A 16,557-nucleotide genomic window follows, 5' to 3' on the forward strand; every position below is an offset into this window, starting at 1 on the left:
AACTGAGAGTCAAAAGTCCTCTGTATTCCTAATCTTGTCTCTGTCCCCACCCTCACCCTGCTGCTGCCCTCTTCCCTGTAAAAGCCCCTTTCAGGCCCTAGTCAATTGGACCCTTTAAGCCCAGAATAATTGCTGTCCTGTTTCCATTAGAAGCTGGGTGGTTCCCACAGTGATTCACTCAGTCGCCCTGCCCAGAAGGGACTGAAGTACAGACCTCAGCTGCCATTGACTCTTGTTGAGCTGGGCTTGGAGACGGACCCGAAAGGGAAGGGAGTGCCGTGTCATTCCCAGAAGATGTTAGAATGAAAGAAGCCCGCCTGCCTTCCTGGGGGTAAAGAAGGGCGCTCGAAACAAAGTGATCACATTAGACACACACGGACTTTTAGGCCCCACATCTGATGGATCTGTTTTATCTATTTTGAGTTATGGAAAAAGGAGAGAAGTGGCATTTCCAGGCCCAGTGCTGTTACCAACTTTAGGACCTGAGTTTCCTTACCTCAAGTGTGGTAGGATGAGGTCATGATCTCTGCGTTCCCTTTTACCTTGAAAATTTCATGAAAAGGAATCACATATGGCCACCCTGGGTGGCAATATTGCTACTGTATGTTTTCTTTAAACTGAGTCTCAAATCCATTCAATATGAAGTAGATTAGTAATGGGAACCAGAAACTCTGAAGAGGCCACCCTCATATACAGGGAATTTACTGTCTTGCACGGAGTATTTGTGTTTATTTCTGTTGACTTCCAGGTGGGGGTTGATTCTAGGGAAGTAACATTTATATGAGTCCAAGTGGAGGGAGAAGTTTTCTCCCTCACCTCCCCTTCCCAAACAATCCAGCTTAGTTCATCATCTTGTGTTGACATTACTTATGAGTGCTAATGAGCTCATAAATGCTAATTAATAACTCCATGTGCTTCTATTTACTGGCAAATATAGGGATCCAGGTGCGGTGTAGACCTGGCCCCGAACACAGTATGTCTCTCCATCTCTGAGCCGAGAACATGGGTGGGATGGCTCTTGTAGTCCTGCCAAAGTCGGGGGCCTTACACTCCTTTTAATATACACAGGAGCTATAATTAAACTCTTAAAAAGCACCCTCTTCTGATTGCCCACTGAGAAGAGAAACCAGGGTCAAATCCGGCAAGTAGCTAGGTTAGGTTGAACGACTTGCAGTCTTTAGGGGAAGGGCCGTGGTGGGCAGGGAACCCTCCCCAGCCTGGCCTGGAGACATTGTCGCCTTGGCCCAGAGCGGGGCAGGCCCCTCAAAGAGGCAGTGTGGAGAACTCTGCAAGGCTGGACGGAAAGGTCAATGGGGCTTCAAGAAGCGTGGCACCCCAGCACCTCTCTTCTCCCACAGGTATAGCGGCCCCTGCCTCCTCTACCTGGTGGTGAGCTCTATCAAGCCAGAAGCTCAGACTGCCTGAAGCCAGGCCTCTCGAGAAGTGTGCTGCATTGATGCTGTTGGTTTTACTTGTGCTTGTCTTCGGGCGGCCCTGAACTTTCATCAGCAAACAAGATGAGGTCTACCTTGGGTCTAATGATGCTGTTGCCTGGAACCTTATCAAATGCTTACTATGCAGCAGGCTTTCACACTGAATCCTCCCCACAACCCTACTGTGTAGTTACTATTTATTACTGCCCCCATTTGAGCATTTGGTAAACTGAGGCAGACGGGTTCTATAACTTGGTCATGGTCATACAGCTAAGAATGTAGCAAAGCTGGGATCTGCACATGTTTGTCACCCCGAATGATGCCCCTCTCTGGACTGCTGACTCGGGTGTACCTTCCAAGCTCCCGTAGACCCTGGCCCAGGGCGATCCTGCTCAGGGGACTATGTGATGTTGGCAGCCTTGCTCCCTAGGGCTCCTCCATCCCCTATATTTTCAGGACCATTTTCCTCCCCGTCTAGAGAGCTGAGGCTTGGATCTAAATCCTCTTCCCAGCTGCAATTACCTCCAAGCCCCCAGAGTCCTTCCTGACTTGGAAATCCACCTTTCCCCCATCAGGGCTTTCTATTCTTCTCCGCGGCTCTTCCCAGGGCCGGACTCCATCCCTTAGAAGCACCAGCCTGGCCCTGTTTTGAAAGTCACTGTTAAATCAACTTAGGCTTGCTCCCCTCCGCAAAAGAACTGTGGTTCCAGGGGTGCGGAGCTGAAGGTGAACACTCACATCCTGTGTTAGACCCAGGCTGGGGAGCGGTGCGAGCTATTGCTTTTGGATGAGCTTTCCAGGAGTGGAGGGACTTTTCTTTGTAAAGAAAGAGGAGCCTTATTAATGCCGTGCTCTTTTCAAAGAGGCTTTATGGGTGGCAAGGCACAGCGCTGTGCTGAGGATAAAGCTGGAGAGGCAGAAAGGGAGTTACTCACTATCTGCCAGTGCAAGATGCTTTCTAAGGGTGGGGTGTGGGAGGCAGGAGGGGAGATCCCCCTCAGTCCCCATCTCCATGGGTGCGAGGAACACATGGGCCTTTGATACCTCTGCTGCTACTCTCTTGGGCAGCCTGACTCTCTCTATCCCACTCCTTTCCCCAGGGGGGTGCTGGAGAGAGAAAGGGCCCAGGGCGGTGTCTGGCAGCCCCACGCTAGCAGCCGCACAGTCCTGGGCTAATTGCTTCTATCCGTTTCTTCTCTTTTCCAGGCCTGGGAGAGTGTTCCAGGAATGGACTTTGCACAGTGCGATAACCTGCAAAGGCGGGCCTTCCATTTACATTTCAGACTCCAAGTCAGCTGTGTCAAAGTTTGAACCAGGGCTGAGGAGGATAATGGGTCAAAGGCAATTAGCAGCCCAGAGAGCCGCACGTTGCAGTCTGATTTATTTTTTTGCCCATCAGATTCCAAGAATCCTAGTGCTTAAAAGCAACTAAACAATTGCTCTATTGTACTGAAATAAAGCTCAGTTAATTCAAAAATCAATTGCACCACCAGGTGGGGCACACTCAGGCCCCAAACAGATGGGGTTGAAAACTCCCCCAAAATGCGGTCTTGTTAAATTAAAAACTTGATCCAGGAGTGGAACAAATAGGGAGCCGTGAATGGAATGGAGTCAGGTCCACTCAGACAAATTCTTTCTTCTCCCACTCTTTCTCCTTCCTTTAAAAAGAAAAATTCGCCATGCTGCTTTCATCCGCATGAGTGTCTACGCAGAGGCCGCCGCACACCCTTCGCAGTTCCGTGTGTTACTTTAATTAGCTTGAAAATTAAAGGGCAACTCTGGGCCAGTGTGAGTGATTTTGAAAATACATGTGCATCCCATGCAATCTTCTCATTTAATTAATAGTCTTATAAACTATATGGCTCACTTTAAGGCGGTCTCGAGGTATAACAAGTCCATTTAAATATCCACTTAATACTTAACAGGATGTGAGGGACACGCTAGAGCATACGGGCCCTTCTCAAGTTTCACTGTCTGAAATTTTTCAAAGCTGACCCAAGTCAACCCGAAAAATGTTTAACACCCTGGGCTTGAACACAAGAAACTCTGTGACGAACAGACATTCAATTACATTTTTTAAAAGTGAGAAGCATTTTCGTAAAATAGCGACTCTGGAAACTAATTGGCAGCCGCGAAACTTGTGAGCGAAGGCCAAATCTTGTGGGGAACTTTTACTACAGTAACACGACTCAAAGAGAATGTGAATAAAAGACATCTTTGTTTCCCAGTCAAATTAGCTGATTAAGAAATAAAGCATCTTAACGTGTTTTTAAATGTAGAATTAATTATTTATATGAAAAAAAATTGAAGCCCGGCTGTGTGAATTCTGCTCTGTGTGTGAATCGAAGGGGGGCAGAAATAGGGATCCTTGTGGATCCATGACTTAGGTCATTAAGCAAAACTAACTATTAAGAACTCTAGTTATTGGGGGAAAAAATTGCATTCAGATCACATGTCGTGCTTCCCATTTTGATTTGCAAAGGCCAGATTAGTTATGGTACACATGAAAAATGTGATTCAGAACAAGAAAACTGCTTTGTCTAAGCTGAGTACTGACAGTTTGGGGGAAGAAGGAAACATGGCCCGTACAAAGAGCAAAGCCAACCCCTGGGAGTACACAGGCCTTTTGCTCCTTAGGAAGCCAGGAAAGATCCACAGAGAGAATCTGAACAGACTGCTCTTTATTTTGCTAATGGGTGAGTGTGGAACTCAGGAAAACAAGAAAAGCAAAGTTACTCCTCAGACTCACAAGAGGAGTGGGCCGGTGACCTTTGACATCTTGGACCCCCCTGTGTCAGCCCAGGCCCTTTGCCCCTGACCTCTTAACATTCCAGGGTCCTGAAGCCAGGCCCTGCCTGAGCCAAGGCTGTAGATTATCTTCGAGATGCGGATCAGTGCTTTCCAAGGTGAGGCCCAGGGACCTCCTGCATGAGGATTACTTGGAGAGCTTTCAAAAATACAGATTCCTGGGGCCAGGGATTACTGGGCCGGATAGGGATGGATTCTGCAAGGACACTGAAATCCGAGAGTCACCTGTACCAGCGTCCCCTTAACAGGCCGCTGGAGTAGCTTTACTAAACGTCTTTAATGGGTTCCCTTCAGTGAAAGGCATTTCCGAAAATGTGGGAAGCCTGTCCACAAATCCTCCCTGAAACAAAGAAAGTCCTCCAGACGTTTTCTTCATTTCTCATGGCACCTCTTCACAGAGGGAGTATAGGCAGGCTTTGTCCTTTGAAATAAGTTCAGTGAGTACTTGAAAAGTCATTTGGCAAGCGATGAGGGATGAGACAAAGGGGGAAGATTAATGACGAACAGAATCAGAGTCCTTGCTAAAATAAAAATGGATTCACACCCAACTTCTTATGAAGGGTAAGACATATGGCAGCTCATGTGGAAAGCGAGCGTGTTTAGTAGAAAGAGGTCCCGCTGCAGAGCTGTGTGATATAGGGGACAGCTTTCTCAGCCAAAAACAGAACATCACATGCTCTGGGAGATGTACCATCTCTCCGAGGTGACGAGAGGCTGACTTTCCAATACTTGAGCAAACGCTGTCCGAATGGCTTTTGTAAGTTCAGTGAGTTTCTCAGAGTTAGGATCGTCAGGTTTGGGGGTTTGGGTCTTGGTTTCGCTGTTATCTCTGGGTGTGGCCTGATAGCCCATCATTTTCTGTGACTGTTTATGGGAGCTACTGATAGTTTCAGGTTCCTCATTTGTGAAATGGAAGCCGCAGCCCTCCATCATTTCTCAGAACCGAGGGGAGGAAGGTGCCGGCTGCTGGAAATTGTGTCTGTGTTTTAGCTACAAACTACAAATGGGTGCATGATTCTTCTACACCCTCTTTTGGGTTTTTTAGAATTTTCACCAGGAAAATGCCAAGATATACCTAGAAGATGGTTTTGTCTTCTTTTGTTTAGGGAAGAAGGGCAATCAGTTTTACTTTGGCGAGTTGTGCACCAACCTTGAGGTAGAAAGTGCCCAGTAGACATCAGGATTCCATTCTAGGGTTCATTCAAAATTATAGATGCATAGATACACAGAGGATATTTGCAAATGTGGCTCTTATTATGCTTATGGTAGCAGCGACAAGAGTTCAGTGTTAGTCCGTGGAAAATTGCTGCTTAATAAGAACTTTCCCAAACCCATGTCCCTTTGAGATAAAAATTTCCACCCGAAGTTTCATCGCCCTACTAGAATTTCCTCTGGAATGTTTGTGCTAAATTCCTTTCTCCCTGATTGAAGTATACAACACAAAATCTAGCTTCAGGACTGAAAAAGTCATGCACTGAAAGGCACAAACATGTGGGGTAACTTTGGGAGAGACAGCAGGCAGGGGAGAGGGAGAGGAGAGTTGGGTCAATGAATTAAACTCCCCAATAATTAAGAAGTGATTTACTTGGCACATTCAGAATTTGGACTGCTTGAATAGTAGGGCAGTGTACAACTTCACTATATGCCATGGGCAACACCAGCAACTCAGTTTTGCTGAAGAATGCTTTGTCTTTCTTCCTTTCCCTCTCTTTCTTTCTTCCTTTCCCTCTCTCCTTCTTCCTTTCTCTCTCTTTCTCTCTTTCTTTTCTTTCTCTCTCTCTCTCTCTTTCTTTCTCTGTCCCTTTCTTTTCTTTCTCTCTCTCCCTTTTCTTTCTTTCTTTCTTTCTTTCTTTCTTTCTTTCTTTCTTTCTACTCTTTTCTCCTCCTCCTCTCTCCTCCTCCCCCTCCTCTTCCTCCTCCTTCTCCCTCTTTGGATATTTCCTGACTTGGTATGTACAGTTGTGAATTTAATTAACACACTAGTGATTCTGTACCCTCAGGGAAAATGGTCAATTTTATAAAATGTAAATAGACAGAAAAAAATTAAGTTCCGTTCCTTCCTGTTCATAGCAGTCTTTATTTCCTCTCTTGTGTTATGCATCAGGAGGACACGAAAACCACATGAAGCTTTACAGAGCCCAACCCTCAGATCCCACTAAGGCACAATACCCAGGGGCTCCTCTAAATCACTCTTGTATCTTACAGACCATCCTAACTGATTTTATGTGAGAGAGAGAGAGCAAGGTTAATAGGTAGCAAAAGTTAGCCCTTTAGATGATAGCATTACATCTTATGTGCCTTTTTAAAAATGATATTGCTCTCATTTGGAAGTAGCTTGAACAATTCCCTTTTGAATCAAGCCTATAAATTTGATCAATATCATTATTTTCATGAGGCAAGTTTAAACCAATAAAGTTGTCTTGCTTCGTCCCTCTTCTCTCTCACCCACCTTCTTAAAAAAACTAAGGAGAGTCACAACTTTGGCGTGTAGCTTGAGTGTGAAGCTCTGGTATGGAAAAGTCTATGAAAAGATGACATTTATAGATGGGTACATATATATTTAATTTCTTGCGTGTCAGTGTGCCTGTATATATATTTCTGCTTCTGTTCTTCGAGGCTACAACACCAGAAGTAAGGACATTCTACTTTATCCAATGAAGAGTTTTTTTCAGTTCTCTTTAATTGGTAATTTAATTACAGAGCTAATTAGGAACAGAGTGGGTGTTGGGATTACAATGATTGTCTTTAACTGGAAATTCTTACCACTTTCCAAGCAAGGAAGTTTTTAAATTATGGAACACTTAAATAATGGATTAATAGTTGGTGACTACAACTGAATAAAGGTAGATCATTGACCCACATGCCCTTCCATGGGTGAAACGGAATCGTCTCATCTGATCCACCAAATAATTCTCACTCTGGATTTCCAGTCTCCTGGGGGGTCTCTGCCGTGGCATGGCCCTGGGGAATTTCTGTGGTAAACTCCAGGGCTGGAATTCCTGGGCCAGAGCTTCAGCAGGAGCTGGAGCAGCTAAAAGCTGTCTAGGACAGAGAATGGTCGGACATTTAGAGCAAAGGAGAATTCTGTGGCTAGCCGCTGCCGCTCACTGATACATGGAGGAAGCAAAGGAAGAGCTTCTGTCTCTGCCTTGGTTTCTGCACACTCCTCCCCACTGCAGCTGACACCCGTGCTCGGGGGAGACAAAGTACCAATTGCAGGTGGTGGAAGGATGGCCTTGGGCACAGGTGTCTTTAGCACTTGCTGTGGGGCCCTTTGGGCCTTGGGTTCACTAGACAGGAACGGCTCCATCCCCTGTGTGTCCCTCCCATGGAAAGAGGGCCCCCCAGGGGCTAAGCTTGGGCTGCCAGTGGGGGTTGGAAACTAATCACTGTACTGGAACATAGCACTGGTGTGGGGTTTTTTTTTGTGTGTGTGTTTTTTTTTTTTAGATTTTATTTATTTATTACAGAGAGAGAGAGTGAGTGAGAGAGCTTGAGAGGGGAGAGGGTCAGAGGGAGAAGCAGACTTCCCACTGAGCAGGGAACCTGATGTGGGACTCAATCCCGGGACTCTGGGATCATGACCTGAGCGGAAGGCAGTCGCCCAACCAACTGAGCCACCCAGGCACCCAGCACTGATGTTTTGAGAAGACTTGTAACTGATCTCTTTAGGGAGCACCATCACTTTTTTTTCATTCACCAAACATTGAAGAGTAGGTGTGGGGTGCAGGGGACGTCATGGGTAACACGCTCACAAAGACCAAAAACACTCAATGAAAATAGGTTGTCTCTTTGAATACCAACTACAGACAATTCCCCAGAGATGGAGTTTCACAAGGGCCTGTGAAAGGCCTAGAGCACAATTCCATCTCCTGGGTCTCTTTCTCAGGAAGGATTCCCCTGGAAAGGTGGAGCCCCAGAAAGGCCAGCAGTCTGTAATGGGAAATGCTCAAGGCCATCCGGTCCCAAAAGATACATTTGGGGAAGTGTAAATTCTCAGTTCTCCATGGTGACTGCAGGGGGAGGTGAGGGGGGAAAGAATATGTAACTGGGGTGAAATGAAATCCAGGGAAGTTCTTCAAGCCTAATTTTAGCTAGAAGACTTACTCAAGCCCATTCTCCCTCAAACCTAGCACTGTAATCACGGTCCATGAGCCGAACTGACTCGAACTTCGCCAGTTTCCTTTGCTGCCCCTAGTGTGGTTGAAAAAAGACTCAGTGGCCTGGGCTGGGGAGAGGCACACACCAAGCTAAGGGTTCTGACTGGTTTACAAACCAGGAGTGACCCCTGCTCTGTCCCCCAAAAAGACCAGCTTGAAAATGAAGGCAGAAAGGAATGGTTAGCTACCAACAGAGAGTTACTCATTGAAGGAGTCCTTTTATAAGCCCAAGGGCTTAGAATCAGTTTCTCCTCACTCAACAAAAGAAAGAATTTTCTGATTTTTTTTTAACACTCTCACCCTAAATAACTAATTTCCCCTCCTAAATAACTCATTTTGTGCTAATGCTTCCACATCTTGAGAATGATAGATTCCTTATATTTTATTTTATTTATTTGTTTGTTCTCTGCCTTGCTTCAAAAATGACTTGAGCTGCCATCCCTCCTACTATATCCACTTCAGAGGAAAGGAGATTGTGATCCCCCAAATGGGCAGGGCTCGAAAGAAATCAATGAAAAAAAAAAAATTCTGCCCATAGATACTGTCTTTTCATTATAGAAGTCACAGTTCCATGAGAACATTCTTTCATTTATTTAATAAATCCACAGATCTCTGTTGAGGGCTTATGATGGGTAAGGGGTGTATAATGTGAATCTATACCCTGCCCTCTGTGAGCTTCTAGTTAGATTGGAGAGATGGCGTGTGTGCAAATACTATGTTATCTGTGTGAATGCAGAGTCAGAAGAGAGAAAGCCGTCTTGCTGCTGGGCTAATTGGGGAAGGCTTCACGGAAGGGGAGGATCCAGCTGGGGCTTTGGTTGGGGAGCCGTTTCACAGGCGTGCTTAGGGGCAGAGCAGTCAGGGCAGGGGGCTTATATTCACTGAAAGCTTCATGCTGAGAGCTGTTGCAAGCACTTTATACACATCCAACTCATTTAATTTTCACCAGGCCCCTACGAGGAGTGAATTTTTTTTCCCCAGAGTATAAACCATAACAGTAAGTAACCTTATTAAGCATTTACTGTGTATCAGGTACTGTCCTAAACGCTTTACATGAATTAAGTCTCTTTAATTGTCCAAGCAACTCTGAAGAAGGTGCTATTATTATTGTTATCATTCCCGTTTTACAGGTGAGGAAACCAAGGCACGGAGAAGCATGTAACTTTCTCCAAGTTTACCCGGACAGTCAGGGGCAGAGCCGGGATTAGAACCCAGAACTCTTACTACTCCACTTTTAATTCTGTTCTGCCTCCCACGGCAAAAGCTGCAGAAGCCGGAAGGGCCAGTGAACATGTCTCCAAACACACTACTAACCTTCCTTCGAAATGTATTTGCAAAGGTCATGCAAATCGGAACATTTTTAATAACTACCAACCTAAGAAAATGTGTAAATTTTATGTTTAATAAGTGGTGTTATGACAGAGGTGAAAAGATCATTTTTAACCCATACATTCTCATCTCTGCTGCCTTTCAGAGCTGGGGGGTTGGGGGGGTGCACAGGCTCCGGGGGAGGTGAGAAGGGTTTCTTGTGGGGGAGGTGTTTGAGCAGCGCCTGCCTAGCAATGGCTCACGTAATTGTCTTTCCCCAGAGAACAAACCTCTTTCAGGCCAGGAGGGTGGGAGTGGATTATTTAAGGAAGTCATTTTGTTGAATTTAGTGATGCAGAAGGAGTGGAACTAGATATTCTGCGGAGCGTGTCTGGGCCTGGCTCCTCCAGCATGGAGCTTGTGGTGTCCAAGGCCATTTGGGTGCAAGCACCCAAGGCAGCGGGCCTGAGGAGAGGTGCCAGGCTCCGGTAATGAGAAACCGTCCATCCGCTGCTCAGTTTTCGGTGGTTTAAGAATGACCCTGATAGATGGTTTGGTGTAAGTCCCTTGAGCAGTGAAGGGTTCAAACAGCACCGGGAGAGGGTAAGTGTAATTTGGTCTTCCAGTCCTTGTCTGGTTTTCTACGGTTTTTACAGTAGTTTCCCTGGTGTTCTGTCCCTGGGTCCCAGAGGTTCCGCAGGGAGAGCCGGGCATTGTACAGATAAGGAAATGCGGCTGGCAGGGTCTAAGGCACTGGCCTAAAGACACGAGTCTCAGGATTAGGCCTGGCACTACGCCTGCTGGGACCTGCTCGGTCTGTGATGCTGCTGCACTGCGTTGACAAACGCCCTTTCCTGGCTTCTGACGAGCAGGGCTTGGGTGCCCGAGAAGGGGGCGCGTGGGGGAGTTTGCACTTGATAGTGTCCGAGCCTCTAGAGGAGACAGATGACTAGCTTCCTCCAGGCAGAGCTGGAGAGGGCGAATAGAACAAGTGAGAAGAGAATTCAGAAGAGAGAGGTACAGGCTTCATTTTTAAATCTGGAAATATCATACTCAAATCCTGGAAATAAAAGCCTTAAGACAGAATCCCTGAAGAGAAGATCTTAACCACCCGTGAGGGAAGGAATCTAAGAGGGAAACAACAAATCTTTACCAAGCACCTACTCTGCCCCTGGCACTGGGGATATCAAGAGCAGTTGAGGTCTTAGTCCTTCTAGAACTGTGGTAAGTGTGGGAGCGGGTAGAGAGACAAGTCAACGAGGGCTAAGACAGAGTGAGCTGGAGGAATGCTGTGAGTGTGCTCTGGGAGCACAGAGGAAGAGAACCAAATACTCAAATGGGCCAACTCTGTGCCAGAACTTTCTAGAGGCCTTCGTGTATGATCTTCAGAGCGGTCTCACATCACGCGATGTAGACATCATCATCTAATTTTCGGAAGGGAAAAATGAGGCTCTATGAGGCTGAAAAACTCATTCAGGGTGACACGATTTTAGGAGGTAGGAAAAAGATTGGAGCACACACGTGCTTTGCTCCAAAGCTGATGCTGTTTGAGGTGTCCACATTCTGAGTGGCCGGGGGACATGCCCACTTTTTCTGTCCCGTCTGTCAGGACCATACCCTGTTTTCTCCCTTGGATGGGGGAGAGCCGGAAGGGGAGAGAGGGGTGGGCTCTGGGTGAAAGATGAATAGACGCTGTGCAGAATGGAGTTGACCCTGCGTTCTGACAACGAGTGAACTTGGCTGATCCTTGAGCCTGCATCTGTGAGGGGCAAGTAAAGCATCCCAGAGAAGAAAGCTTACTGGCTGGTGTGTGCTGACTTATGGCACTGATCGCATGATCTGATGTTTTACGTGCATTCCCCGTGACCTTAGGCTTAGGAAGAAACCGAGAACTGAAGGCACAGATTCTGAAGTTCATTAGGTCTGTCACGCCTGCCCCTGTCTCCCCTCTTAACAACTCCTTGAAGGGGGTCTGTTGGCCTGAATATATTCAGAAAAAAAAAGAGCTCGTTGGTTCAGCAACCTTCATGGACAAGATGTGAGCAGGTGTAGCCCAGCTGTTTTGTGGGGAGGAGGCCTGTGTTGGACAAGTCGCCCGTTTTCTTGTCTCAGCCCTGCCCTCAGCGTCTTGAGGCCCCCAGCTGGGGCGGGGGTGTGCAGAGCCGTAGCTGACGGACACCGGGCCACCCGAGCGGGGGCACTCTGGGGGTTAACTCCAAAATAGTTTCCCACCCTTGGATCATTATTTCGTCGGAAATGAAACCTCTGGTGTTCCCTGGCCTCATTTTGATACCTGCCATCCTTCCTTTGCCTCTTTGGAGTCCTATAGTAATGTCATTAAAGTCCCTGGAAAACGTCAGCCGAAACCTGGGTTTCTGTCGGTTATAACCTATGAAAAATGTATTGGATTTAATATGTTTGGTTTGGGAAATCAGTTTTTGTCCACTATAACCAATTGTCCATAATAACCATGTCTGTTGTAAGTGTTGTGCACTGTAATAACCCTCATATAAAGGGTAAAATGAAAGACAAACCATTTCAGAGGGTAGCTGGAGCCGTATCAATATAGATCACTGGCTACGTATATCAAATGATTGATGGCCATTTTTAAGGCTTTTTCAATTCAGTGCCGTGCCGTCTAAAGGCAGTAAAGCGCACAGTATTTGCTGATACCCTTCCTGATAAACCGTCTGGTTGCAAGTGAGAACAGCTTAAGGAATGAAAAGGCACCAGGAGCCATTTCTTTCAAATGATCCATCCCTAGTGTCCTGGTGGGAGGACAGTCCTTGTTACAGGAGAAGGGAACACGCTGAAAGTAGGCTGTGGATCTAGGCAGGCTATGCCACGCCCCCACCAGATGGGGATTGGGGGCGACTTGGAGCAGGTGCAGGCCCCCCAGGCTCACCACCACTGGTTGGTGGACTTGGAGGGAGAGAGGATCCTGGTGCCCCACTCATACTGAGAGTGAATTCTCGTATTTGTTAATTCACGTAATCCTCAGAGGAACCCCATGAGGTCTGTATTCCTCTTGGTCTCATTTTTCCATTTGGGAAAGTGGAGCCACACAGAGGCTAGGCAACTTGCACAAAATCACAATTTGTGAGAGCCCCCACGAGGGATTGCATCAGACACTCTGGCTCTAGAGTCTGAGCCTCGAGCTTCTAGATTATTCTATCTCGAGGCTCAGGGAAGTGTGTTTGATGTCACTTACAGGTGGAGTCTCCAACAGCCCAGCTCACAGAAGCAAAAAGTGGAATGGCGGTTGCCATGGCCTGGGGGGAGGTGGAAATCAGGAGCAGATGGTCAGCGGGTACTGAGTTTTGGTTATGTGAGACGAGTAAGTTCTGTACTCCAACAGCACGGCAGAGAACACCGCCGTCCTGTAACACTGCAGACTTGCTAAGAGGGGAGATCTTACATTAGGTGTTCTTGCCACACACACACAAGGTAATAATAATGACAGGGCAGGGAAGGAAGCTTTGGGAGGTAATGGGTATGTCTGTGGCCTTATTGGTGGTGATGGCTTCACGGGAGAAATCCTTTCCTGAAACTCATCATGTTGTATTCATATGTAGAGCTCATATGTAGAGCTCTTCACATGTCAATGAAGTGTTTTTTTTTTGTTTTGTTTTATTTTGTTTTGTCTTGTTGTAAAGAGCATGGATATTTAACTGTGATTTTTGGCTGTTTCTTGCTGACATCCACACCCACAGGCACCTGCTAATAGCCTTGGCTTGGGGAGGATGCCTTCATTTTTATTCCAAGCCTTGACTCATCACCATGATGCCAACCGAGCATCCCGCCCTTCCCCCAGGAACATGCACCGAGATGTGGCCATTCGGAACAGGCTGGTTCTCCTCACACACATTCACACAGACCCCTCTACCTCTGTGGCACAGAGCATTCACCTTTCACTTTAAACAATTATTTGCATAATTATTTTCCAATATAAGTTCCTCAGAATAGACTATATGCTCCTAGAGGCAGAGGTCATTTGTCTTAGTCATTGTTGTTCCCCTCTCCCCCGACCCCCACCCCGTGACTGCCCCACAACGAGGCTGGAACACAGTATGGTTCAAGAATTGTTAAAGAATAAGTAAAATGAATGCAATTCTTCAATACTGAAAGGAAAGAAGGTATTTTATCTGTCCTTCCTGGCCTTTATCCAGGATGAGAAATGTGATAAATCCTTTTCAAAAGGATTACTTCCCTTAAAATATCCATGTCACTGTTAAGGAAATGAAATTTCACAAAAGCCAGGACCCTTCAATATGAAACCAGTGTAACTTTCAAATTGCACTTGACTCCAGACCCACTTGCACACGCATGTACACCATTGCACCCCTGGCGTGCACCCCATTAAACCCACCGTGCCCACACTGCTCTTCTTGCGTCCTCTGAGAGGCTTCCTTCCTCCTGGGGAGCATGCATCAAAGGGATGAGCTCACTGTCTCGGTGGAACCCTCCCGATGCTCACTTGCTCTGGGAACACATGCAGATACTCACAGTTTAGCACATGGGCCCTGCCTTTTCAGCTGTCTTTTAATCTTTGGTAAATTGAACAAGCATGGAGAACTTGCAGGTGACAACCAGCTCGGCTGAGACACAGGGATGAAAACCATGTCAGTGGAGTCCCTAAAAGTCCTCCAATGTGCTTGAAGCATATAAAGAAAACCCTTGATCCTGGCTATCAAAGGGTGCAGAAAGATCAAGAAGAATTAAAACTGATGGTGTGCCAGAAACCACCTGCAACAGAAGGTCATTACTTCCCCTCGTTAAAACAGCCTCAGTTCTGGGGCCTGATCTGAAGCTTAATTGAAATGTTTCAAACAGTGGATTATAACGAAGATGAGACGTCCCCTGTCCATTTCATGACCTTTGCTAAGAAAGGCAGATTGGTAATAAGGTAAAAAAAAAGAAAAAGAAAAAAAAAAAGAAAAATCTGAGAGATTGCCTGAAGACAGCCAAGCCTCTTAATGATATGAGCTGGGACACCTTTCTTGGCCAGGAGGGCCTCTCCAGGCTGCCGCAGGGATAGGAAGGCTCGGTATGAAGGCGAGAGGACCTGGATCCCAGCCACTCCCCTGGAACCCACTTCTCCATCGCCCTATCTGTGACCTTCCCTTCTGTAAACAGGAGGGGAGGGACACCAGATGCAACATGACCTCTGGGATCATAACTGTCCGTTGTTCCAAACGTTACTCTTGTGGTGCAAAGGGGCCCATCGCCCTATCAGGCTTCTTTTGCAATCTTTCTATCTAGCTTGTGTAATCCCACATGACCCCCTTGATAGCTGAGGATGATGAGTAAGGTTCCCCAGGTCTGCAGTGGATGGGATAGCACCAGGAGGGGACCCTGGCAGGAGATAGCTCAACTGTGATGTTATCGATTCCTCTGTATCCTGAAAAAAAATCACAATGCTGCTGCCACGTACGCTTTTCACATGATAATAAATTGCAAGTCATATTTGCCCAGAGATTTGAATGCCTTCTGGCTCTCTTCCCCTTTTTGCTATGATTATCTGCCCTGGCAATAAAGTCCATGTCTGAAGTCCTGTGATTATCTCAACCTCCAGCTGGCACATTGTGAAAGTCACTGTTTTGGGGATATTGTTGCAGCCTCTGATATGAAGACTTTATAAAAGTTCTTATGTCTTATGGTCATTCAACATTACATGGTGGCTTAGAGGCTTGTCTTTGGGAACCCTCTATGACCTCCCTCTGCAAAGTCTGGTCTACAGCCTCAAGGTCTTGGGGACCATTGTGAGAAATACAGAGGCTCAGGCCCTTCTCCAAACCCACTGATCAGCTCTGGAGGTTAAGAACACCCTCAAGTGATCCACACGCACAATACAGTTTGAGAAGGACGTTAGGAGGAGGGAACTCTCTTGCCTGGGGGTGGGTTTGAGGAGACATCCTGGTCATTTCTGGGTGCAGAACACCTTTCTAGGTTGGATTCAGCTGACCCAGCACTGAGTGGGTCCAGATGGATGCTCTGTTTCTCTTGCACTGTTCTAATGAGAAAGGGTTAATAAGTCCTTCAGCAGCTGGAGTGATTTTGCAATCAAGGACCAACATAAAAAGACAGCAGGCCAGGCACCAAGGCCAGCCTGCCAGAGCTGTTGGATTAGTGCTCCTAAGACAGCCTGCGAGAAAGTACTAGTCGTTCCTTCTGATTTTATTAAACTTTTGTGTGGTGGCAAAGTTTGTTTGAACTTCACTAAATCCCCCAAATAAAAGACTAGCTTGGACCATCTGGTTCTCAAGGATGAAATAATTTAATTCAGGACAAGCAATTATCAATAATTGTTTTGGGATAGTTAAGAATGGAAACTTAGTCCCACCTGCTGTTCTCTCCTGAAAGTATTTTTTTTCACTAAACCTTTTGAGTGGAAAGTTGAACTAGGAAAATTGGTTTTATTTTTACATCTTGCTTTGGGTATCTCTGATCCTATCTCATTTAATGCTAGTATAACTTTTTCTTCAAAATTCAATATTTGCTCTCTTTGAACAAATATACACACCTCTATCTCCTTTTTTTTTTTTTAAACTTTGCTTTCATTATTATCTACATTTCTACTGTCTTTGTATTTGTTCTTCTTTCTTTCTGAGTTTCAGCTCAGATGATATTTTGGGGTTTTCTTCATCCTATTTAATCCTTCTCTCAAAGCATTTCCCCATTTTCCTTTCCCATTAGTCCTTTTAGCAGAGATATAACTGAAGAAGAAAAGAAAACAACCCAAACATTTATTGAAATGTCCCAAAGGACTCTTCTATCACGGTATGTCCTGATGCAGTTTAAAATAATTCTGTACCTATTCTCAAGCCACCCAATTTGGGGGTTGCTTT

Source organism: Enhydra lutris, unplaced genomic scaffold, assembly GCF_002288905.1.
Source record: "Enhydra lutris kenyoni isolate GAN:26980312 unplaced genomic scaffold, ASM228890v2 scaffoldscaffold9, whole genome shotgun sequence".
Taxonomy (NCBI): Eukaryota; Metazoa; Chordata; class Mammalia; order Carnivora; family Mustelidae; genus Enhydra; species Enhydra lutris.